The sequence below is a fragment of the Peromyscus leucopus genome, chromosome X (genome assembly GCF_004664715.2).
Source record: "Peromyscus leucopus breed LL Stock chromosome X, UCI_PerLeu_2.1, whole genome shotgun sequence".
NCBI classification, from domain to species: domain Eukaryota; kingdom Metazoa; phylum Chordata; class Mammalia; order Rodentia; family Cricetidae; genus Peromyscus; species Peromyscus leucopus.
In genome coordinates this window covers 125,745,239-125,768,516 of record NC_051083.1, presented here as the reverse complement: position 1 = coordinate 125,768,516, position 23,278 = coordinate 125,745,239, and positions in this window count along the sequence as shown.

Here is a 23,278-nt window from a genome sequence, read left to right as displayed (position 1 = left end):
ATCTGTGAGCTGGGAGTCCAAAGGAAAATCAGACTACATGCCTGCATATATTTTTGACAGAATTTTTTAGTATATGCTATGGAAACACGATATTTTAAACTGGAGTTCTGTTGCCTTCAGAGAGCAAATAATTTAGGGACTGTCAACCTAATGATTTCTGAACTTTGCTACTGTACCCTAAATGAATCTAGATAGCTACTTTTCAATAAAACTGTATTATGAAAACGAACAGTTATCTAACAATAATTTGACAAAATTTTCTTTATTGTATCATCTTACTGGATGTACAGTACTAAAATATACACACATTCACATCTCCTGCCTTTTCAATATAACCAAACTGTTATAGAGATATATTTTGAATAGCTATTGTAACCTAAATCTTCTATGAAATTACTGATTACTCACATGTAAAGATTTAATTCTTTCCCTAAGTTAGAATGGTACTTATGTATAAACTACTTGACACTTAAAGAGGTAGTTGGTTGCATTGTTGCAAAGCACTGTAGGCAGTAGATCACAGTTCTCTTGAGCATTAATTGAAATCCAAGTTAAATTAGTGTTTCAATTGTTTGCTTCTGTAAAGGAGTTCATTATAATTATTTGTAAAAGTAATACATAGTCTGAGGGCACTTTTCCACTTATACTCTATCCACATTTATGTGATATTTTAAACTTAGCCAATGTAGCCTTATATATCTCTTTCACATTAAAACTCAGTAAACATTAATGGCTCTTTATGAGGGTGGGAAAGGGGAAAGACTTTATATAAAATTTGTTTTAAAAATAATCATCTGAGCTCTTAAAATTGGTGTATATTTTGCTGTATGGTTAAGATATCTAAAAACATACTTGTAGGTTTATCTACACCTCACAGTTTCATTTAAACTGAGTATTTCAGTTTTTCTTTACAAATGTGAAATTTTTTATTTTTATTTTCTCTAGAAATAAGGTCTCTTCATGTAGCTCAGAATGGCCTTGAACTTACCATTCTCCTGACTCAGTCCCCTGAATGCTTGGACTGCATGCCTGATCTACTACATTGTTTGACATGGTTTGAAAAGGGAATTATCATAAATGCTCTCACAGTGTATTTGGATTTGAGTAACAAAATGAGAGCAATATCTACAACACACATAATGCATAGAGAACACATAATTTTGTGAACTAGAATGCATAGAATGCCTATTGGAAAATGCAAGAAACTTTTGGGTGAGATGTTTGTTTAGTCAGGAGGGTACATATGTGATGTTTGCCTCCACTCGTATAGCTGCCAGTTACAATGTAGAAAGCACGGCCACCCCAGGACCCATTTCATACCTAAGTAGAAAGAAGTATGTACTACATTGGAAAAAGAGCATCAGAATCCACAGTGAGTGTCTTAGTGTTTTGTTGCTGTGAAGAGGCACCAACTCTTATAAAGGAAAACATTTAATTGGGGTGGTAGCTTATAGTTTCAGAGGTTTAGTCCATTATCATCATGGCAGGGAACATGGCAATATGCAGGCAGACATGATGCTGGAGAATTCTACATCTTGATCCAAAGGCAACAGGAAGTGAACCAAGTGTCACACTGAGCAAAGCTTGAGCAAAGGAAACCTCAAAGCCCACCCCACAGTGACACATTTCTTACATTCTGATTGCAGTTTTATTATAATTTTAATTGTTATAATTATTATTATTAATTAGATAATTCTGTCTCCTATCCCTACTATAAATACTATTGATGTCTTTTAATGAGTATAGACTTTTTTTTCTTTAGCTATCATAAGATATGTGTTATTAATTTCTAATCACACTGTTTTAGAGAGGGAATCATCTGTTCCAAGGATTATATACTTAATGCCTTTTTTATTTTTGTCTCAGTTCCATGTGATTTCTGTGTATTAGTTAATTTAACAATAGTACATGGTGCCATCACCAGTTTATAGAAGAGAAAACTGAGTGAATTCATACCTACTGACCTATAAACTTACATTTTTTTCTTTTTTTTTTTTCTTTCTTTTCTTTCTTTCTTTTTTTTTTTTTTTTTTTTTTTTTTTTTTTTTTTTTTTTTTTTTAGCAAGACAGGGTTTCTCTGTGTAGCTTTGGCACCTTTCCTGGAACTCACTTTGTATCCCAGGGTGGCCTCAATCTCACAGAGATTTGCCTATCTCTGACTCCCGAATGTTGGGATTAAAGGCATGTGCTACCACTGCCCAGCAAACTTACACTTTCAATGTCTTGTTTTGGCTAGTTTTCTGCAAAATTGACACAAGCTGGAGTCATCAGAGTGGAGGGAGCAGCAAATGAGAAGATTCCTCCCCCATTGTGGGTGGTGCCATCTCTGGGCTGGTAGTCCTGGTTCTATAAGAATGGAAGATGAACAAGCCACGGGGAGCAAGGCAGTAAGCAGCACCCCCCTATGGCCTCTGCATCAGCCCCTGTTTGAGTTCCTGTCCTGACTTCCTTCAGTGATGGACTATGATGTGGAAGCAAAATAAATCCTTTACTCTCCAATTAGCTTTTTGGTCATGGTGTTTCATCACAGCAATAATAAACCACACTAGGACATATCTACACTCTTTTGTAGTTTAGTGTGTCTTTATTTTTTTAATTAGAATCGTTAAAATTTTGCATTTATTAACTAGCATTTTGTATATTCAAGTCCATGTGCTTTAAATCTGTCTTCGATATTTCTGAAATTTCCATGTCCTGTAATAGGCAAGCAAGGTGATGAGGACCTAGAACACAGAATGATGAACAATAGGAATCTTCTTAGAGACCCTTCAAAAAAAGAGTCCTTGTCTTCCCAGGATTTGACTTCCAAAGTTGCTTCCCTTGGTCAGAGTGGTAAGGTCCTGAAAGACCAATAGGCAAAGACTTTACCATTATCTCCCTATTTGTGGTGAAATTCAAAGTTTGTGTCACTTTTCCTGGACACATTTGTGTTGGACTCAGGAGCTGCCTGCTATGTGCATGCTTTATCTGCATCTATTAAAGGATAATTTTAAATGGATCTTTTCCAAGGAAAATTATGAAAAGCATGAATTAATGTATTTTAAATTAAAAAAATTGTAGACAGTGATCCATATTTAAACCAGTTAGCATTTGTGTCTTCAGATATTAAGAAGCTGATTTCTAAGGTGGTGTTGTTTTCAAGTAATACAATTGGGGACTTTTTCATCAGTTTCCTACTGACAGGCCATCTGTTGTTTGTCAGTCACGGGTGTTTGCATTCTGTACTTACTGTCATTTTATAAACCATGCACTATTTTTATTTGTCGTTATATGAATGGCACTGAACACTTGAATGGAGTTTCCTTGTTATTGTTCCTAAGGCTCAACATTTCCTGATTACGAAGGCAGAAAATGTACTAACCCAAATACATAGCATGTTGAAAATACCCTATTTTTTTCTCATACACATTTCAGTTAAAAAGTGTAATAAAGTCTGCAGTATTTTTCAACTCACATAGCATCAGGAGCATCTGGGCTATCATCTATTAAAAAGCAGAGTCCTCTGTACTTTCTCAACATGGAGACCCATTGTCAAAGTCTCTAAAATCAGCCAAATCACAGCCAGTTTGTAGGTTAACACAGACAAGAACTCAGGAGCAGTAACGGAGACATTAGAATGGCATGATAGCCAAAGTTTGGCTTTTATACTTTAAGTGTAATAACTATATCTGTTATGATTTTTTAGTCATAAATATTTGAGCAGATCCTGACCAATTAAAAATATCCATTGGAAGGCTGGTAGTATCTCACAGAATACACACACACACACACACACACACCAAGATGAGGGTGATAGACAATAAGGTTTCATGGAAAACTAAAGTAGAAAAATGCAACTACAGTCTCCCCATGGTTATTTTGGGACTTTTTCACATTTGGTCATTATTTGTTTTGACAAAGAGATACTATGCCATTTACCAGGGAAGGATTTGAATGTAACTTTTATCTTTAACTCCATTTACTCTTACATGAATCTACAGCTATATTGTTTTCAAACAGGTCCTCTTCTGTTTTACTAAGTGGATTGTGAGCCTCTAGAAAGCTCTATCTTAATTTGTATTTAATTTTGGTCTATATGAATGAAAAGCAGTATACATTTGAAAATTTTCAGAGGTTCTTTTATTTTTTGAACTGTGAAAGCTTCAGTGGGTTACTTTTATTTCTCTTACAGGATCTGTTGTATTTTAATTGAAAACAGATTTTCTTTCACACAATATATTCTGATTATAGTTTTCCCACCCCCAACTCCTCTCAGATCCTTCCCAGTAAGTTCAGTAAGTTTCTTGACCTTTGGCAGTACAATTTCTCTATCTTTAAAACAAGAATAATTCCTCTTGTACAAAATCCTGCTGAAAACCATGTGGCATAATGAATTATTCTAAGTATATAGTAATTGGCACATAGCTCAAAAGATATTATCTCACATTGGCAAATAATAATTGTAAGTGTTAGTTTTATACATACAAATCATTGGTTAATTTCATATCATTTCAGATTTTACAGCTCAAAATTTAAACTGGAAGTATTTTATTTAATCTAACCATATAACTAATTGACTGAAATTTTCACTTTGTCTAACTTTTATTACAATGCTTTTTTTTTCTCCCTGAATTTTATATGGGCTTGAATGTAGTTGACAAATAGCATAATTATATTGAATTACTGCCAATTTATCTCATGAACAGTCTGTCTTAATAATATCTCCAAGTGGGAAAATAAGACATGATTTTAGCTTTGTGGGAGCAAATTACTGCAGGTATGCTACCGAGCTTCCCTAGGGTCTCAGAATGCTCAGGCTGGAAGTATAGTTCCTTTATTATTATTATTATTATTATTATTATTATTATTATTATTGTTGTTTTCCTGACTTTTTTCAGATTTGAAAATCTGGAAATTAATGCAGATTTGAAGTATTTATTGGTGTGTTGATTTAATATTTTAATGACTTACTTCTAAATTTGAAATTCCCTAAAGACTGAAGTAATCCTCTGTCATTTGTTTGTATTGACATAGTCTTCATTTCTCATATAATAACCTAGTCTACCCAGTCTCACACAACGAGTTAGCAGCTTAGAAAATGATGGCTTATTCCACCAAGGTTGGATAAAGCACAGGGACAAATAACCAAATGAATCGAAGCACAGGATCTATGAACCAAAGGCTGAGGGGCCCCCAACTGGATCAGGCCCCCTGAATGGGTGAGACAGTCATTTGGCTTGAGCTGTTTGGGAGGCAGCTGTGCATTGGTGCCAGGTCCTGGGCTCGTTGCATGAGTTGGCTGTTTGAATCCTGGGACTTATGCAGGGACACTTGGCTCGGTCTGGGAGGGGGGGAATGGACCTGCCTGGACTGAGTCTACCAGGTCGATCCCGGTCCTCGGGGGGGAGACCTTGATCTGGAGGGGAAGGGGCTGGGGGAAGTGGGAGGGGGGCGAGAGGGGGAGAACAGGGGAATTGTGGCTATTATGTTGAACTGAATGGTGTTGTAAAATAAAAAAAAAAAGAAAAGAAAATAATGGCTTATTCCAAACAAATTGTTTCATGCTTTTCTTCTTCTCCATTGTTCTCTCTCTCTCTCTCTCTCTCTCTCTCTCTCTCTCTCTCTCTCTCTCTCTCTCTCTCTCTCTCTCCCTCTCTCCCTCTCTTTGCAGTTTTACAATCAGCAGTTCTGCAATTTAAGACAATAGTGCCATACCATGCAGCATGATATATATTATTCTTTTTTTTTTTTTTTTTTTTTTTTTTTTCGAGACAGGGTTTCTCTGTGTAGCTTTGCGCTTTCCTGAGCTCACTTGTAGCCAGCTGCCTCGAACTCACAGAGATCCGCCTGGCTCTGCCCCGAGTGCTGGGATTAAAGGCGTGCGCCACCACCGCCCGGCCATATATTATTCTTGTAGGCAATCTGTGATCTGAGCAATATAAAATAAGGGATATTACAACTCAGATTACATTTTCGTCAACCAAATATTTTCACAATATTGGTAGCTGTATCATGTTGAAGACAAAAAATTGCTTGAGTTCCACAGACAACTAGAGATTAACTTCCTTCCATACAGAGTCACCTACCCTTTGCATTTAGGGCTTTAAGAGAGTTGTTGGAACTATGTTACCAGGCTAAGTTTAAATTAAGAAATATTCAGTATCTGTTAGACTTTAATATGCTCTTTTATTACAAGTTTTTAAAGTAAACAATGGATGATATTTTGCTAAATATTTAACAAATGTCTTGGGAGTTAAATGTAAATGTCCAATTCTAATTTGCTTATTTTCATTATATAGATATGTACAGTAAAGCCAAATTCAAGCTGTCAGTATGACATTGAATATGTTACTCGAAAAAATATTGGTCATCAGATTTCATAAAGCAGTTGCATGACTTTAGCACAGCACTTAATATACACTTAAGCTACTCCAATTTATATGAAACAAAAGCTCCACATAGTGCTAGATCATCAAAGTTATCTCCTATAGCAAATACAAAGTACCAAAATATAGCAAAAACTCTCACACTAAAGCCCTAAATAAGTTATTATATTACACAATCTACAGTTCAAAAAGCTTTCAAGGAGGTGAAACAAAAAGGAACACTTATTTTAAGAGTCTAATCTATGGAAAAGCCACTTCACAGTCTAATTACAGCACTGTAATTGTTACAAACCAGATGCTGTTTTATTCCAAATGACAAAAGTTCAACAGCAAAATGAAGTTACCTTGATAGGGTCCTTCCTTGTTTAAGATGACACAAAACAAGTATGTATTTAAAAGCTTTATAAGTAGTAACTTCTTAAGTCATGCAATATAAAAGAAAATCTGCTCAATTTGTATTTTCACTCTGTTTAACATGTTTTGTTAAGTGAATGAAGAAGATCCACATTTCAAATGCATATTCTTAAGGGCTTGGAACCTAATAACAGTACATGCTTATAATATATTAATAAATACGTGTATTTTATAATGATCAATGATCTAGCACACCACTGTGCTAGAGAACATATGAAGTTTGTCCTCCTATGCTTTTGTACCCTGTATTAAATATGGGTATTCTAAAACATTATATGTCATTAATACATGAAGACTTACTGAAATATCTCTGGACTATTAAGGAAAAATGTAGTGTGAAGACATTATGTTCATGCTGGGCATGTACATACATGCCTGTAATTTCAGACCTGAGGTGGCTGAGTCCAGAAAACCATGAGTTCCAGGCCAACATAGGGTACATAGCCAGTTCCCTGTCATTCTATCTTAAGAATCCAACGCTAGCCGGCTGGGCAGTGGTGGCACACGCCTTTAATCCCAGCCCTGGGGAGGCAGAGGCAGGTGTATCTCTGTGAGTTCAAGGCAAGCCTGGGCTACCAAGTGAGTTCCAGGAAAGGTGCAAAGCTACACAGAGAAACCCTGTCTTGAAACCCCCCCACCCCCCCAAAAAAAGAATCCAATGCTAACAGCCAAAGTGACAATAGGTTGAGCCTGTACATTAGGAATCTCCTGGTTTGCATATTTCATGCTTGTTTTTACATCATAACACTTCTGGCCATGTGCTGTGAGATAGCAAGATATTTTTGCATCATCTCCATACTGTCATGAATTTTATATCTCCATTGTGAGAGACTCCAAACCCAGAAGATGTTGGCAGGTTTTTCTTTGGAGAGGAGGTAGAGACAATCAAGATTCTTCAAATAGCCCAACAGGAAATGGGAATTGCTGAAAGCCACAGATAGGTAGAACTAAGAAATGAAAATAGTCTCCTGTAATGTCTAGTACACCTTTCAATTCAGTCAGTATTACATTATCAACAAAACAAGATCATCTATACTTTTGAATATACTACTAGCCACAATTTGCTAGCAGCTTCTCATGGACTGCTCAATTTGTAGTTGGTATGCAGTAGTCAGTTGATTTATGAGGAATTTAGGGTCACTTTAATGTGTTAGCATAAATACAGTAAGCTTTCATTTCTACTTGAGTGCCATTTATTATATATATTTTAAATGGCCTTCTAGTGCCACTTATTTTACAAATGTCTTCTGGTGTTTCATGATGTCTTTACATCTAACCACAGCCATTCACAAAGATTATTTCGGTAGAATATACTGATAGGAACTTCAAATATAATTATATATGTATGACAAAAAGAATCAAACTTAAATTTTATTTTAGATAGCACCAACAAATGTCATTTAGTCACTTAAAATCCTAGTTACATTATGAAGTTCACAGTAATGAAATAGATTCCAAAAAGAGTGGTTATAGTAGATAGAAAATATTTGCCACACAGCTTTACTGGCCAATCTCTATTTTTAAGGGGAAAATATGAATAATACCAATTTAAAGGGAAACCAGAGTTAACTAGGTAACTTCAAGTAAATTTATGGACAAAAGTGTGAACTTTTGTTAATAGACTAAACACAAGTATTTGAGAATTCAAAGTAAATGTCTTTTCTCAAAGCATGTCTATTTTCTAGGGGGAAGTTTGTTACTGTAGCTTGTTTATTTTGGGCTGTCCTAGAATTCCATTGTCATGGAGTTCATTTAATTTCTTGAAGTCTCTCACTGGGGAAATTGTTGATGCCTTGAAGGGCTATAGCAATAAAAATCGTTCTTAGTTGGCTTTGTCCTTTGATATAGGTATAAGTATTATAAAAAATACTGACATAATACCATCTACCCTGGTTCATTGCCCTTGCAAAAGATGCTCAAATCATTCTTAGGGTTCATTGCAGGCTTCTTTTAGGAAATACTAATTGTTAGCACTCAGGTATTTACACCAGCCTGCCATCAGGACCTAGTAGGACACAGCAGCAACAGCAGCCAAGATGTGACACTGTGACAACTGCCACCACTGAGTAGAGAGTTCTCCCTATAGAGTGTTCTCACTATATCACCCCACTCTCTCTGCCTTCGGCTCTCCTCAAAGGTCTCCTCTGCACCAACATCCCAACCTCATGGTGGTGCCTCTTAGGCTCCAACCTGCCAAGGTTAATTTCCACTGTTAAACTATCACACTAATGAGAAAGAAATGGGAGGACTGAAGATCAACTTTGTCAGGTTTTTTAAAAGGCTCTTTAAGAAAGTATACTATTGTTCATTGATGTAAAATTGTAGGTCCAGTAAAGGAAAGTTTTCATAGTATACTTCTTAATACCGTGTATTTGTCATCATTTAATGGCAGTTCTATTCATAATCTACCACTTAATAACACAAAACTAAACATTAGAAAATATGAAGATTCTTGGCTACAAGACAGGATTATCTGAAGATAAAAATTAATTCATGCTAGGTGATATTTTGTTTTTTATTTGTAAGTGAATTATTTTTATATGAAATAAAGAAATAACAATGACTGTGCAACAGTCCAAATATAATCTCCATATATTATCTAAAGTCATAATTATTTGAATTATATTTTTAAATTAAAAATTGCAGCTTGAAAAGGTAAAATGCAATTTTACAAAGGGTATCAACTCTTTCTGAGTGTTAAAGTAAATAAACTGTGTAGCCTTGCCATTTTTCCATTTGCAATCCAATGTCCCAGTATATCTTTTTTACTAGCGAGATAACAAGACCCAAGGATATGGACTTGCATCATTGTGGAGCACCAATGACAAGGAAGCTTTAGTTAGATTCACAATCTTAACGTTTTTTTTCATTTGATTTCCAATGAATAGAAAAAAAATGTTATTTTACACAGCTGATGTAGACTCAAGCACAATAATCAGTACTTTCTAAACATTTTCCTAATCTTCAAAGTAGCACTAAGAGTTAAGAATAACCTGCATTTTTATAGGTGATAAAATCTTGGTTGGAAAAGAGCAAAGTAGAGAAGACAAAAACATAAAATGTACAGTTTGGAGAACCAAAGGAGCATGAGAAAGCTTAATATTACTGTTAAAGACTATAGAAACCATTGATGCCGAACACATTGATGTCAAATTATCACGTGGGCCATGAGCCTCTGGGAAGCAGGGAGTGGAATATGGTGGCTCGGATGATAATTGAACTCCATGGGCTATGGAATTTGAAAACTTGGTCACCAGTTGAGGGCAATTTGGGTGGACAGAATAGGAGCTGCAGGCTTTCTCGTGGAAATCCATCACTAGGGGTGGGCTTTAAGAGTTTATAGCCTCACCTATCTTCTAGTTTGCTCTCTAAATTGTGTTTGAAGTTTTTATCTTAGCTTCCTGTTCTAGCTACCTCCTGCCATGACTCCATCATGATTATGAACACTCCTGGAATTCTAAGCCAGAATAAACCTTCTTTATCATAAGTCACTTTGGGCAGTGGTGTCTTATAACAACTTATGAACCAGCCTGCCTCCATCTTAGGCATAAGCCATCTTACAGTAAAGACAAACTGGGCTCATTCCTGTTTATGATTAAAGCCCTGTTTCTCAAGGACTGAGCTATGCCCACCTGTAACCTTAACTACAGATGGTTCTGTACTGTCTGTGTCAAGAAACAGCAGCCACATTTTGTTTCAAAACCATCTTGCAACCCTATGTTTTGTTTCAAATGGTTGTTATGACTACCTGTTGCTATGACTACCTTGTTATGGACACCTTGAAATTAGGTCTTTGTTTCGGGAAATCATTATGACTAACTTGTTATGCTTATGTTTTGCACCTATAAACCCCATCTATTTTGCCCACCAACTTTCCCTTTTTGAAGTTCCTGCCACACCCCTGCACTAAAAAAACCTTTTTTTCCTCATGTCTGATGCTGATTTCATAAACCCCAGTTTTAGGAAGAGACAGCCTGGGTGCTTTAATTAATGGCTTATTTTATGAACACGGATGAAAGCAATCTATTTCATAATTCTGTGTACAATAAGTAATTGCAGCAGATTATTTGTGTTTAAAGCAATACGTTTTCAACTATCAAAAAGACACATAATTTAGAACAACAAAATAGCCAAGACTAAAATACTGGCACTACTAAAGTGGTAATAAATAGTGAAAAAAATAGATTAGGTAGTATATAAATAATTTAATGATTATATAAATTATTTATTTAAGAAATGACAAAATATCTTTTAATCTGTATATGGCAACAGAATTGTCTTTTACCCAGAGTAATGTCTGGCAGAAATTGAAAAGGAATCTGGATTTGGAAGTGCAAATGGGAGACAACTGAAAAGCACGTATCCAAAAAACTGTAAAAATCACAACCGATTTTGCGCATTAAACAGAAGCATTTGGCTCTCCTCTGGAGGTTCAATCTATTCTTTCAGATGCTCTTCATCAACTTACTGTCCAAACTTGCAGACGAGGGCTATTGTTCCCTCAGGGCAAAAATTGACGTTTTCCTCCTGGTTTCACTGTCTAGCTCTAGAAGCATCACATAACCTTGTACCTTCTCACAGAAAACTTACGCCTCTTTCATTTGCCATTCACTAATTTTGGAATTTGCTGTGATTTGTGAACTCAACGTGCCACTGTTCCTTTTATCTGCTACATAAGGGGTGTTATCATAGTCAAATTATTTCTTAAAATTTCAAAAGAAGGTAGAGGGCACAGTCCCCGAGAAAAGCAGTGTGACTGTGACTGCAATTCACTTTTTAAATTGCTAATGATATTGAACAGAAGCAGAGAGGTTGGTTTAAACAAAAGCAGCAAGGAAATGAACATGTTGGTGTGGGAAGCTATGGGTAGGCATGCGTCAAAGTGATCTTTTTGAAAGAAGCATATCAGTATATAGAAGGTCTCTAAACAATTAAAGTGAAGGAAACTGTGGCTGTCAGCATGAACTTGTGCCAGGATGAGTACCACAGAGAGATATTACTATCTCAATTTCTAGTCAAAGGACTAGTGCCCAGGTAAGAGTCTACTGGGAATCAGGAAGATTACTGTGCTGTATCCAACAACTAATTCAAATTCTCCATACCATTTCTACTTCTTAGTTAAATGCTGTCATGCTATAGGGAATCTTATTTCACCTCACTGCCCAAAGAAGAGCTGTCCATACCTGTACGTACTTTTAGATAGACTAGTGAATATATGGCAAGCATTGAAAATCATATCTACTTTTGGTTTTATTGTTGATTTTACCCCTGGAAATGTAACTGATTTCTAAGCAGAGTCCAATTCTTATACTTTGAAGACACTGATCACATATTTGGTTAAGTATTGATTGTTAGATCTTGAAGTGAAGGGAATTAAAGGTTAATTAAGCACAGTTAATAATGGAGCTGAGTTCAAAATGCAAGTCCTGTTCTAAACACAGGAACTAGAAATATCTCCTTGGGTTATAAAAACAGCAATAATACTGCAAAATGTTTGGGTTGAGGTTAACTAAGGAAGGATAAGGTTAGAATTGAGAAGACACATGCTATCTAAACTGCAAAAGAAACTAGACTTTTTTTATTATCCTTAACCACTACCCAAATAGCTCTTTGCATAAAGTTGTCTAGCTAAAGAATTACCACATGGAGCTGTATATATTCACCAGGGGAACCATACAAGGTAACACTGTGCTTTCCTAATTTGAATTATGGTGAGGACCTGAAAATAACATTCTGTTATTTTTTAAAAGCATGGCTCAGAATACTAGTTTTTAAGATGTATTACATACTTCCCCAGGGGTTCCACTGTGTTCCATTAAAGAAGTGGCAGGAAAGGTGATTTCTAGAAGTGATGATGACAAGGAAGAGGATTCCATCATTTGCATCTGGTCGAGGCTTATGTTGACTATCATTTAAGTATGCAATTTGGTATACAAGAATTTGTCAGTAACTGGTCAGGATATGGAAAAAAATAAAAACAGTATGTGTAATCAATTTTATGAAAATATTTGGAATAATCTTTTCTTTTTTAAGCAAATCCAGAGAACAAGTATAAAAATTCCAAATTTAGAACTTTTTGCTAATCCTAAACTATTTTTTAGTTAAAGGTTTTGTATTACCAAGTTTTTTTTAATGTGTGAATATCACCTGCTAGACTATTTACAAGTTGCTCTCATAACTACATTTTAAAGCCATATGTGAAATATGATGGAACCGGGCTATTTTTCATTTAATGCTCAAAATTTCCAATGTGAAAAACTCTAATCTAGGATCATTCTTAATATTTCCCATCAGAAAAGAGTTGGAACTCTTGGGTCACTACTTATGTGTTGCTTCAAAACAAATTTTAAAATTTGGTTTTAGTAGCTGTATAGCCTCAATTTCACAAAATAATGTAAACTTTCCTTTATTTTCCTTAATTAATTTTCACTTAAATCCTTCTGCATAATGAAAAAGAATTAAATTAATACACTCCAACTTCTTAATTCCTTCCATCTAAGTTCTAAGGAGCTCATATTGTGACTGGAGATTCTATGTATGGTATGCACAAGCTCTTGTTGTAATCCAAGCCCTGCCATCTACTAACATACTCATGTCTGTCTCTTCACCTCTATTGTTGTGGACAATTTAATTTTGCTGGTTCTCTAGCCTTGGACTTTGTTGTTCATTTATCTGGGATCTCCTTCTTCCTCAGGGTCATCAGCAGCCTCCATCTCCTCATGAGAGAAGAGGGAACAGAAGGGAGTGAGTAGGATTCCAAAGGCTGTTGGAAACAGCTTTTCAGGATACAGTTTCAGTGTTCTAGCTCAATTTTATTCTAGAGTGAGAGGGATACATAGAATTGGAATAGCAGCTGGGCCATCACCTAGTTTGCCTTTGCCAGCATGCTCCTATCACACAGCTGGAACATGATACCTAGTTATCTATCATATGGGCAGCATGAGGAGAGCATCTGCAGGAATCTGTGTCAAAGGTTAGGCATCCAGGCTTAGGGACATCTTCCAGATAGGGAGGGTGGGAGCCCTGCCATAAAGGGAGTCCCCACTTTCGCTTAGTCCAGAGAGCTGTCCAGACATGGTGGACTGAAAACTCAAGTGCAGAGTAATCCAACAATTTATTAATCTCCAGTTTGAGTTTTCATTGACTCCCATTCTAGGTAGACAGGTATACGAGAAATGCAAAAGCATTTCTACCCAAGTTTTTGTCAAGCTCAATATCTTATTAAGAACTGTCTTCTGTGTGGCATATGGTAGACATTTTTTTCTACTCTAGTTGTCCAAATGTAGAATTGGCAAGAGTATATCTGCTCAGAACTACTGTGGAATATAAAGTCTAAAAAGCAGTTAACAACTAAAAGTAACTTTTCTACTTCATTTTTGGAGGGGCACATGTGTAAAAGGATTTTTGAGAAACCTTTGAAAAAAAATACATGCATTACAATATAGCTTATAAGGATAAACAATGCCCACCAGTGAGATCATTCTGTGAAACATCAAGTTTATTACCTTATGATCCAGCTGTCAAGTGAGTTCAGTTTTGATGTATTTCTGAATGCTCCAAGGCACATTTTCCATCACAATTTAAGTACAAGAAGCAAAAATGCATTTTTATGAGAGTGCAGAAATCAGGAAACTTGACATTTATTTTCCAAGTCCTGGAATTTATGCCAAAATTCACTAGAATTCAAATTATGAATTAGCCACCATACAAGAACACATAAATAAACAAAGCAAGGTCTATTCGGAGTCTTAGATATCTGGTTTTGATTTTAGAGTTCTGGTAACACATTAGGTAGGATTTAGTGGGGAAATGTTTTCAAGCATGTTCTAAATTATTCCCAACCTATATAACCAACCCATAAGTAATAGTATCCTAAAATAAATTGCATGAGCAACATAACTCTATAAGGAAACAAAACAGTAGAAAGAAATTTGAATAAATTAAGGGATGTATTTTAGGATTCAATCCATTAAATAGTTTTTTTCTATTGTCCTTTGGACTTATTAAAATGCCATGCATTTTACTTTCTATATTTTAGTAAATTATTCATAACTAAATGTTTAAAATTATTATAACATTTATCTAATAGTGTAGGGGTACAAACATGGCATGTCTGTGGGGATATCACAGGATAAGTTTCAGGAACTGATTCTTTTCTTTGGCCGTATGAGCCCCAGGGATCAATTCAGGTTATCAGGCTTGGCAGCAAGTATTTACTCACCGAGTCATCTTATTCATTTTTATGTGCACTTAATTTTAAAAACAACTGTTGTGTGACACTATCTTAGGGAGATAAAAACAAACATTAACTCACCTCAAATAGAGAACTAATGACAGTTCAATGTAAGGATACCACTAAAGTTAAATGTGGTGAAACACGGAATTTTATTAGGTTATGTGATTGTTAATCTTGTTTGTCAACTTGACTACATATGGAGTCAACTAAAACCCAAGGAACTGGGCATACTTGTGCTGTGAATATTGCTCTATATAAATAAAACACTGATGGCCAGTGACAAGGCAGGAAGTAGGTTGCCAGGCAGGAAGTAGGTGGGACAAGGAGAGAGGAGAATTCGGGGAAGCAGAAGGCTGAGGGGGGAGACACTGCAGCCACCGCCAGGAGAAGCAGCATGTAAAGGTGCCGGTAAGCCACCAGACACGTGGCAAAGTATAGATTTATAAAAATGGGTTAATTTAAGATAAAAGAACAGTTAGCAAGAAGCCTGCCATGGCCATACAGTTTATAAGTGATATAAGTGTCTGAGTGATTATTTTATACGTGGATTGTGGGACTGTGGGGTTTGGTGGAACCTGGAGAGAAGCCCTCCAACAACTTACTTGTGAGAAATTTTCTTGATTGGATGATTTGAGGTAAGAAGACCCACCCTAAATTTGATCCACATCTTTTGGTGGCAGCCTATGTAAAAGGACATGGAAAAAGGAAGCTTTTGATTTTTCCATGCTTGCCCATTGGTTCTTGAAATATCAGTGGCAGATAGGGATGTTGCTTGGAGCCTTTAGCCGGTTCTAGTAGGTGAACCATAGAGAAGTACTCTCTGGATTTTTTATCAAGATAATATTGTCCTCTGCTGGCAGCTATTTTCCCTTTGAAAGATAGTTATTTACTTATTAGTGGGCCTTATTGGAAACCAAACAGTTTGGAAGAAGTACATAATGGGTAGTACAGGCAACTATTTTCCCTTTGAAAGATAGTTCTTTACTTACTAGCAGGCCTTATTGGAAACCAAATGTTTGGAAGAAGTACATATTGGGTAGTACAGAAAGGCAGTTATAAATATCAGTTAGTTATGGTCATGAACATTAGCAGAAATAAGGATTGTAACTGATATGAGCATTTCTGTGTTAAGTGTGTGTTTGTGCTTATTAATGCACATATTAGCAATTAAGCAATTATTTATGTTTTCTTTCCTATATTTCTCTATCATGTAATGTAGCATAGAATGAGATAATATAAGTGGTTTTTGGAACATTTAAGTTATGAGACATTAAATAACTAAGCATTTCTCACAGGAAATTGCCACTTATTCTAAAATGCATAATGCTTTTGCAGTTGTACATAGAATGATGGCATCATATTAGATGGAATTATGACCTGGTTATTACTTTCATTTGGAAATTAAACATGACATGAGAAAATGTAATTATGTGTCAAGTTGACAAGTATTGGACTTGTGATGGCATCAATTAAAACCAAATCAACTGGTCACACCTGAGAGGAATATTTTTATTCGATCATTTGCAGTTGGAAGACCCACCATAATCTAAATCCTTTGAGGTGAGGAGGTCCAGCATTAGTGTGGGCCATACCTTCTGGTGGCAGCCTACATAAGTGAACATGGAGGAAGGATGCTTTTGCATTTTTTTTTTGCTTGCTGTCATTCTTGCTGGTAAGCTCATCACTCTTATTGCTGAATTATTCCTTCATTGGTCTTAGAAACTACTTCTTCAAGATCCCAACATAGACTGACGACCAGCTGAAACATCTAGTCTCCTGGATTGGACAACTAGGTTATTGGCTTTTCATCATGAGACTGCCATTGTTGAACTGTCAGGACCACAGCCTATAAGCCACTACAATAAATCATACATATGTATATGTATATATATGTACTTGTGTGTGTTTGTGTATGTATGTGTATATATATACATATAATAAATAGATCCAATATATGACTTATATAAGTGAATTATGTATATATTATATATAATTGTATATAATATGATTGTGTAATCATATATTGTAACATAATTATATATTATGTATTATATAATCATACATTATATAAAATCATATTTACACAGTTATATGACATATGTGATCCGTTCTTTTCTACTAGATAACCCTGACTAATATAGGGTACATCCAAGAATATGGATGGGGTTACTTACAGTAGAAGAGATGTCTCAAAAATAGCTGTATCCCCAAAAGTCCATCACAGCATGGATGGACCGCCAAAAACAAAGCTGGGAACTTTTCCTGGCTAGTTTTATATCAACTTGACACAAGCTAAAATCATCTAAGAGGAGGGAACCTCAATTAAGAAGTTCAGGCTGTAGGTAGGCAGGCCTGTAAAGCATTTTCTTAATTGAGTGATTGATGTGGACAGGACCAGCCCACTGTTGGTGGGGTCATCTCCCTGTCCTTGAGCAGGTGGATGAACAAGCCATGACATGCAAGCCAGTAATTAGCACCCCTTCAAGGCCTCTGCATCAGTTCCTGCCTCCAGGTTCTGGCCCTGTTTGAGTTCTTGTCCTAACTTCCTTCAATAATTGATTATGATGTGCATGTGTAAACCAAATAAACCTTTTCCTCCCCAAATTGTTTTGGTCATGGTGATTTGTCATAACAATAGTAAACCTTAAACCTTAAGCCCACTTGCACAACCTGAAAACTGCTCAACAGGTTTTCCTGAGTAGCTCATTCGGTCTGAAACATTTCAAAGCATTGCTGGTAATCTGTTTCTCCTAGGTGTCATGGCTAGTCTGAGATCCCTCTAGGCAGCTCAGCTTGTCTGGGAGTATCTCTCAGCAATCTTTACAGATTATTAATGCTTGGGTAGGGAGGGACCAGTATATTTGGTCAATTTCAGGGTGTTTCTACAACCTTGGAGTTGTTTACTTCCTGACCGTAAGGAACTTCCCTGGAAGTTGGAATGCTTTACTTCCTTTTAGAGCACCCTATTGTTTCATCATCTTTCTAACATCCTTTGTCTTAGATGGAAGGTTTTAAACTTAGAGAATACTGTTGTTCAACAGCTAGCAATTTATATATATTCATTTATCTACTTCCAAATAATGGTCTAAGCATTATCAATTATACTTGTGAATATTCATACTATACCAATAATTATGAGAATTAATTGTATATTAGTATTATTGGGGAGAAGAGGAGACATGCACACAACTACTAATGGGAGACTTGCAAGGACTTCTAAAGCAATATTTATGATGGACACATTGGAGATATTGTGGTACTAATAGTAAACTGCCCAGTATTTAGTGAACATTTATGTATCCTAAATGTGCTGAAGGCTTTGTGTGCTCAGTCTTACTCAGTTTCCACCACATTCCACTAATTTGGGGGCTTTTATTATCCCCCCTTTTTTATAAAAGCAAAAGCTGACACTATAACAGGACTCTTTCTTTGTTCACAAGAGTCATTTACATCATACTTGTTCAGAAGTTAGTGTCTCTGCACTATTTACTGAGAATAGACCCATACCAATATCAGTAAGTTATAAAATTGAATATTTGTTTAGTGGCATCTGCATGTTAAGCGCTGAACTAAATGTTGTGTTATATATTTATTGCATTATATCTTTCTTGTTTCAACACTATGTGGTAGGTATTGGCTGAATCCTTAATCTGTAGATGTAGAAACAGACTCACAGAGGTTCAACTACTTTAATGAAAGGAATAATGCTATGAGGTGATAGAGATGAACTCAATTAACAATTTCAAAATATGCCTTCTTCCCTTTGTCTTTCCTTTCCATTTTAGTTTTTTCCTTTTCTCATTCTCCCTGTTTCTCCATTCACTTGTGCCTTTTTTTCTGGCTTGCAAACCTATTCCTATATGCATATTTAAGTTGCATTTTCTTCATTAAAAATAAACAACAACAACAACAAACCACTTCCCTCATTCTTGCTAGATTCTCGGACCTTGTTTCTTCATTTTATCTTTTTTTGTTTTTTTCATTTTTCTTTATTAAGAAATTTTCTATTCACTCCACATGCTATCCACAGAACACTCTCCTCCCTCCTCCCACCTCCTAGCACTCTTTCCCAAGCCACCCAACATACCCACATTCCCCAAATTGAGGTCTCCCATGGGGAGTCAGCAAAGCCCAGCACACTGAGCCTAGGCAGGTCCAAGCCCCTTTCCACTGCACCAAGGCTGTGCAAGGTGTCATACCACAGGCACCGGATTCCAGAAGCCTACCCATAGACCAGGGACAGATCCCGATCTCCCTGCCTGGGTGCCCCCCAAACAGTTCAAGCCAAACAACCATCTTCCGTGTCCAGAGGACCTAGTCCAGTCCCATGGGGCCTCCACAGCCACCAGTCCACAGTTCATGGGCTTCCACTAGTGTGGCCAGTCATCTCTGCATGTCCTCCCATCATGATCTTGACATCCCTTGCCTGCAGAATCCCTCCTCTCTCTCATCAATTGGATTCCCAGAGCTCAGCCTGGTGCCTGGCCATGGATCTCTGTATCTGCCTCCATCTGTCATTGGACAAACGCTCTGTGATGACAGTTAGGTATTTGCTTGGCTGGTCACCAGAGTAGATCGGTCCAGGCACTCTCTGGACAACTGCCAGTGGACCAAGGTGGGGTCAACCTTGTGGATTCCTGAGAGCCTCCCCAGAATCCTGCATCTTCCTATTCCCATGATGTCTTCATCTATCATGGTATCTTCCTCCCTGCCTTCCCACTGTGTCCCTGTTCCAGCTTGACCCTCCCATTTCTCTACATTGTCATCCCCCACTCCTTGCCCTCTGCCACTGCCTCCCACCCCAGTCCACTCATGTAGATCTCATCCACTTCTCTTTCACAGGGTCATCCATGTGTCCCTCCTAGGGTCTTTCCCTGTTAGCTAGGCTCTCTGGAGTTGTAGGTTGTAGTCTGGCCATCCCTTCCCTCTCATTTAGTATCCACTTTTGAGTAAGTACATACTATGTTTGCCCTTCTGAGTATGGGTTACCTCACACAAGATGATATTTTCTAGATCCGTCTATTTGCCTGCAAATTTCATGATATCATTGGTTTTTACTGCTGAATAGTACTCCACTGTGTATATGTGCCACATTTTCTTTATCCATTCTTCAGGTGAGGGACATCTAGGTTTTTTCCAGGTTCTTGCTATTTTGAATAATGCTGATATGAACATAGTTGAGCGTGTGTTCTTGTGGTTAGATTGAACATTCCTTGGGCATATACTCAAGAGTGGTAAAACTGGGTCTTGAGAAAGACTTATTCCCAATTTTCTGAGAAACTGCCATACTGATTTCCAGAGTGTCTGTACAAGTTTGCATTCCAACCAACGGTGGAGGAGTGTTTCCCTTTCTCCACACCCTCTCTTAGCCATTCTGACAAGTGTAAGATGGTATCTCAGAGTTGTTTTGATTTGCATTTCCCTGATGACTAAGGATGTTGAACAGTTCCTTAAATGCCTTTCAGCCATTTGAGATTCTTCTATTGAGAATTCTCTGTTAAGCTCTGTACCCATTTTTTTAAAAAAATTGCATTGTTCAGTATTTTGATGTCTAGCTTTTTGAGTTCATATATTTTGGAGATCAGCCCTCTGTCAGATGTGGGGTTGGTAAAGATTTTTTTTCCATTCTGTAGGCTGTTGTTTGGTCTTATTGACTGTGTCCTTTGCTCTACAAAAGTTTCTCAGTTTCAGGAGGTCCCATTTATTAATTGTCACTCTCAGTGTCTGTGCTACTGGTGTTATATTTAGGAAGTGGTCTCCTGTGCCAATTCGTTCCAGACTACTTCCTACTTTCTCTTCTATCAAGTTCAGTGTAACTGGACTTATGTTGAGGTCTTTGATCCACTTGGACTTGAGTTTTGTGCATGGCGACAGATATGGATCTATTTGCAATCTTCTGCATGTTGATATCCAGTTATGCCAGCACCATTTGTTGAAGATGCTTTCTTTTTTCCATAGTACAATTTTGGCTTCTTTGTCGAAAATCATATGTTCATAGGTGTGTAGATTAATGTCAGGGTCTTGAATTTGATTCCATTGATTCACGTGTTGTTTTTTATACCAGTACTAAGCTGTTTTTATTACTATAACTCTATAGTAGAGCTTGAGGTTAGGTATCATGATGCGTCCAGAGGTTGCTTTATTATACAGGATTCTTTTAGTTATCCTAGGTTTTTTGTTTTTCCATATAAAGTTAAATATTGTTCTTTCCAAGTCTGTGAAGATTTGTGTTGGGATTGTAATGAGGATTGCATTGAATCTGTATATTGCTTTTGGTAAGATTGCCATTTTTGCTATGTTGATTCTACCTATCCTGAGTATCTTTCCATTTTCTGATATCTTCTTCAATTCTTTCTTTAGAGACGTGAAGTTCTTATCATACAGGTCTTTCACTTACTTAGTTAGAGTTACCCCAAGGTATTTTATATTATTTGTGGCTCTTGTAAAGGGTGATGTTTCTCTCATTTCTTTCTCAACCCCTTTTTCATTTGTATATAGGAGGGTTACTGATTTTTTGAGTTAATCTTATATCCTGTCACCTTACTGAAGGAGTTTATCAGATGTGGGAGTTCCCTGGTAAAATTATTGGGGGTCACTTATGTATACTATCATATCATCTGCAAATAATGGAAGTTTTACTTCTTCCTTTCTAATTTGTATCCCCTTGGTCTCATTTTGTTGTCTTATTGCTCTAGCTAGAAATTCAAGTTCTATATTGAATAAGTATGGGGAGAGTGGACAGCCTTGTCTTGTTCCTGATTTTAGTGGAATCACTTAGAGTTTCTCTCCATTTAATTTCATAGTGGCTGTTGGCTTGCTGTAAATTGCCTTTATTATGTTTAGGTATGTTTCTTGTATTCCTGATCTCTCTAGAACCTTTATCATGAAGGGGTGTTGGATTGTGTCAACGGCTTTTTCAGCATCCAATCAGATGATCATGTGGTTTATTTTTCTTTCAGTTTGTTTATATGGTGTATTACATTGACAGATTTTTCATATGTTGAACCATCCTTGTATGCCTGGGATGAAGCCTACTTGGTCATGGTGAATAATTTTTTGATGTGTTCCTGGATTCAGTTATCCTGTATTTTATTGAGTATTTTTGCATCAATGTTCATGAGGGATATTGGTCTGAAATTCTCTCTCTCTCTCTCTCTCTCTCTTTTTTTTTTTGCGTCTTTGTGTGGTTTGGGTATCAGGGTAACTGTAGCCTCATAAAAAGAATTTGATAATGTTCCTTCTGGTTCTATGGTGTGGAACAATTTGAAGAGTATTGGTATTAGCTCTTCTTTGAAAATCTGGTAGAATTCTGAGCTGAAACCATCTGGTCCTGGGCATGTTTGGTTGGGAGATTTTAACGATCGTTTCTATTTCCTTAGGGGTTATTTGTGTATTTAAATAGTTTATCTGGTCTTGATTTAACTTAGGTATGTGGTACCTACCCAGAAAATTGTTCATTTCTTTCAGATTTTCCATTTTTGTGGAGTATATTTTTTTGAAGTATGACCTGATGATTCTCTGGATTTCTTCAATGTCTGTTGTTATGTCCCCCTTTTCATTTCTTATTTTGTTGATTTGGATTCTCTCTCTCTGTCTTTTGGTTAGTTTGGATAAGGGCTTGTCTATCTTGTTGATTTTCTCAAAGAACCAACCCTTTGTTTCATTATTTTTTTGTATTATTCTCTTAGTTTCTAATTTATTAATTTCACCTCTCACTTTGATAATTTCCTGGCATCTATTCTTCCTGGGAGACTTTGCTTCTTCTTGTTCTAGAGCTTTCAATTTTGCTGTTAAGACCCTAGTGTGAGATTTCTCCAACTTCTTTATGTGGTCATTGAGAGCTAATTTTTCCTCTTAGCACTACTTTCATGGTGACCTATAAGTTTGGGTATGTTGTACATTCATTTTCATTGAATTATAGGAATTCTTTAATTTCTTTCTTTATTTCTTCTTTGACCCATTGGTGATTCAATTGGGCATTATTCAGTTTCCATGAGATTTTAGGCTTTCTGTAATTTTTGTTGTTGTTGAAGTCTAACTTTAAGCCATGATGGTCTGATAAGACACAGGAGGTTATTTCAATTTTTTTGTATCTGTTGAGATTTGCTTTGTGACCAAGCATGTGGTCGATTTTTGAGAAGGTTTCATGTGGTGCTGAAAAGAAGGCATATTCTTTTGTGTTAGGGTGGAATATTCTGTAGATATCTATTAAGTTTATTTGAGTCTTAATGTCTGTTAGTTCCCTTATTTCTCTGTTAAGTTT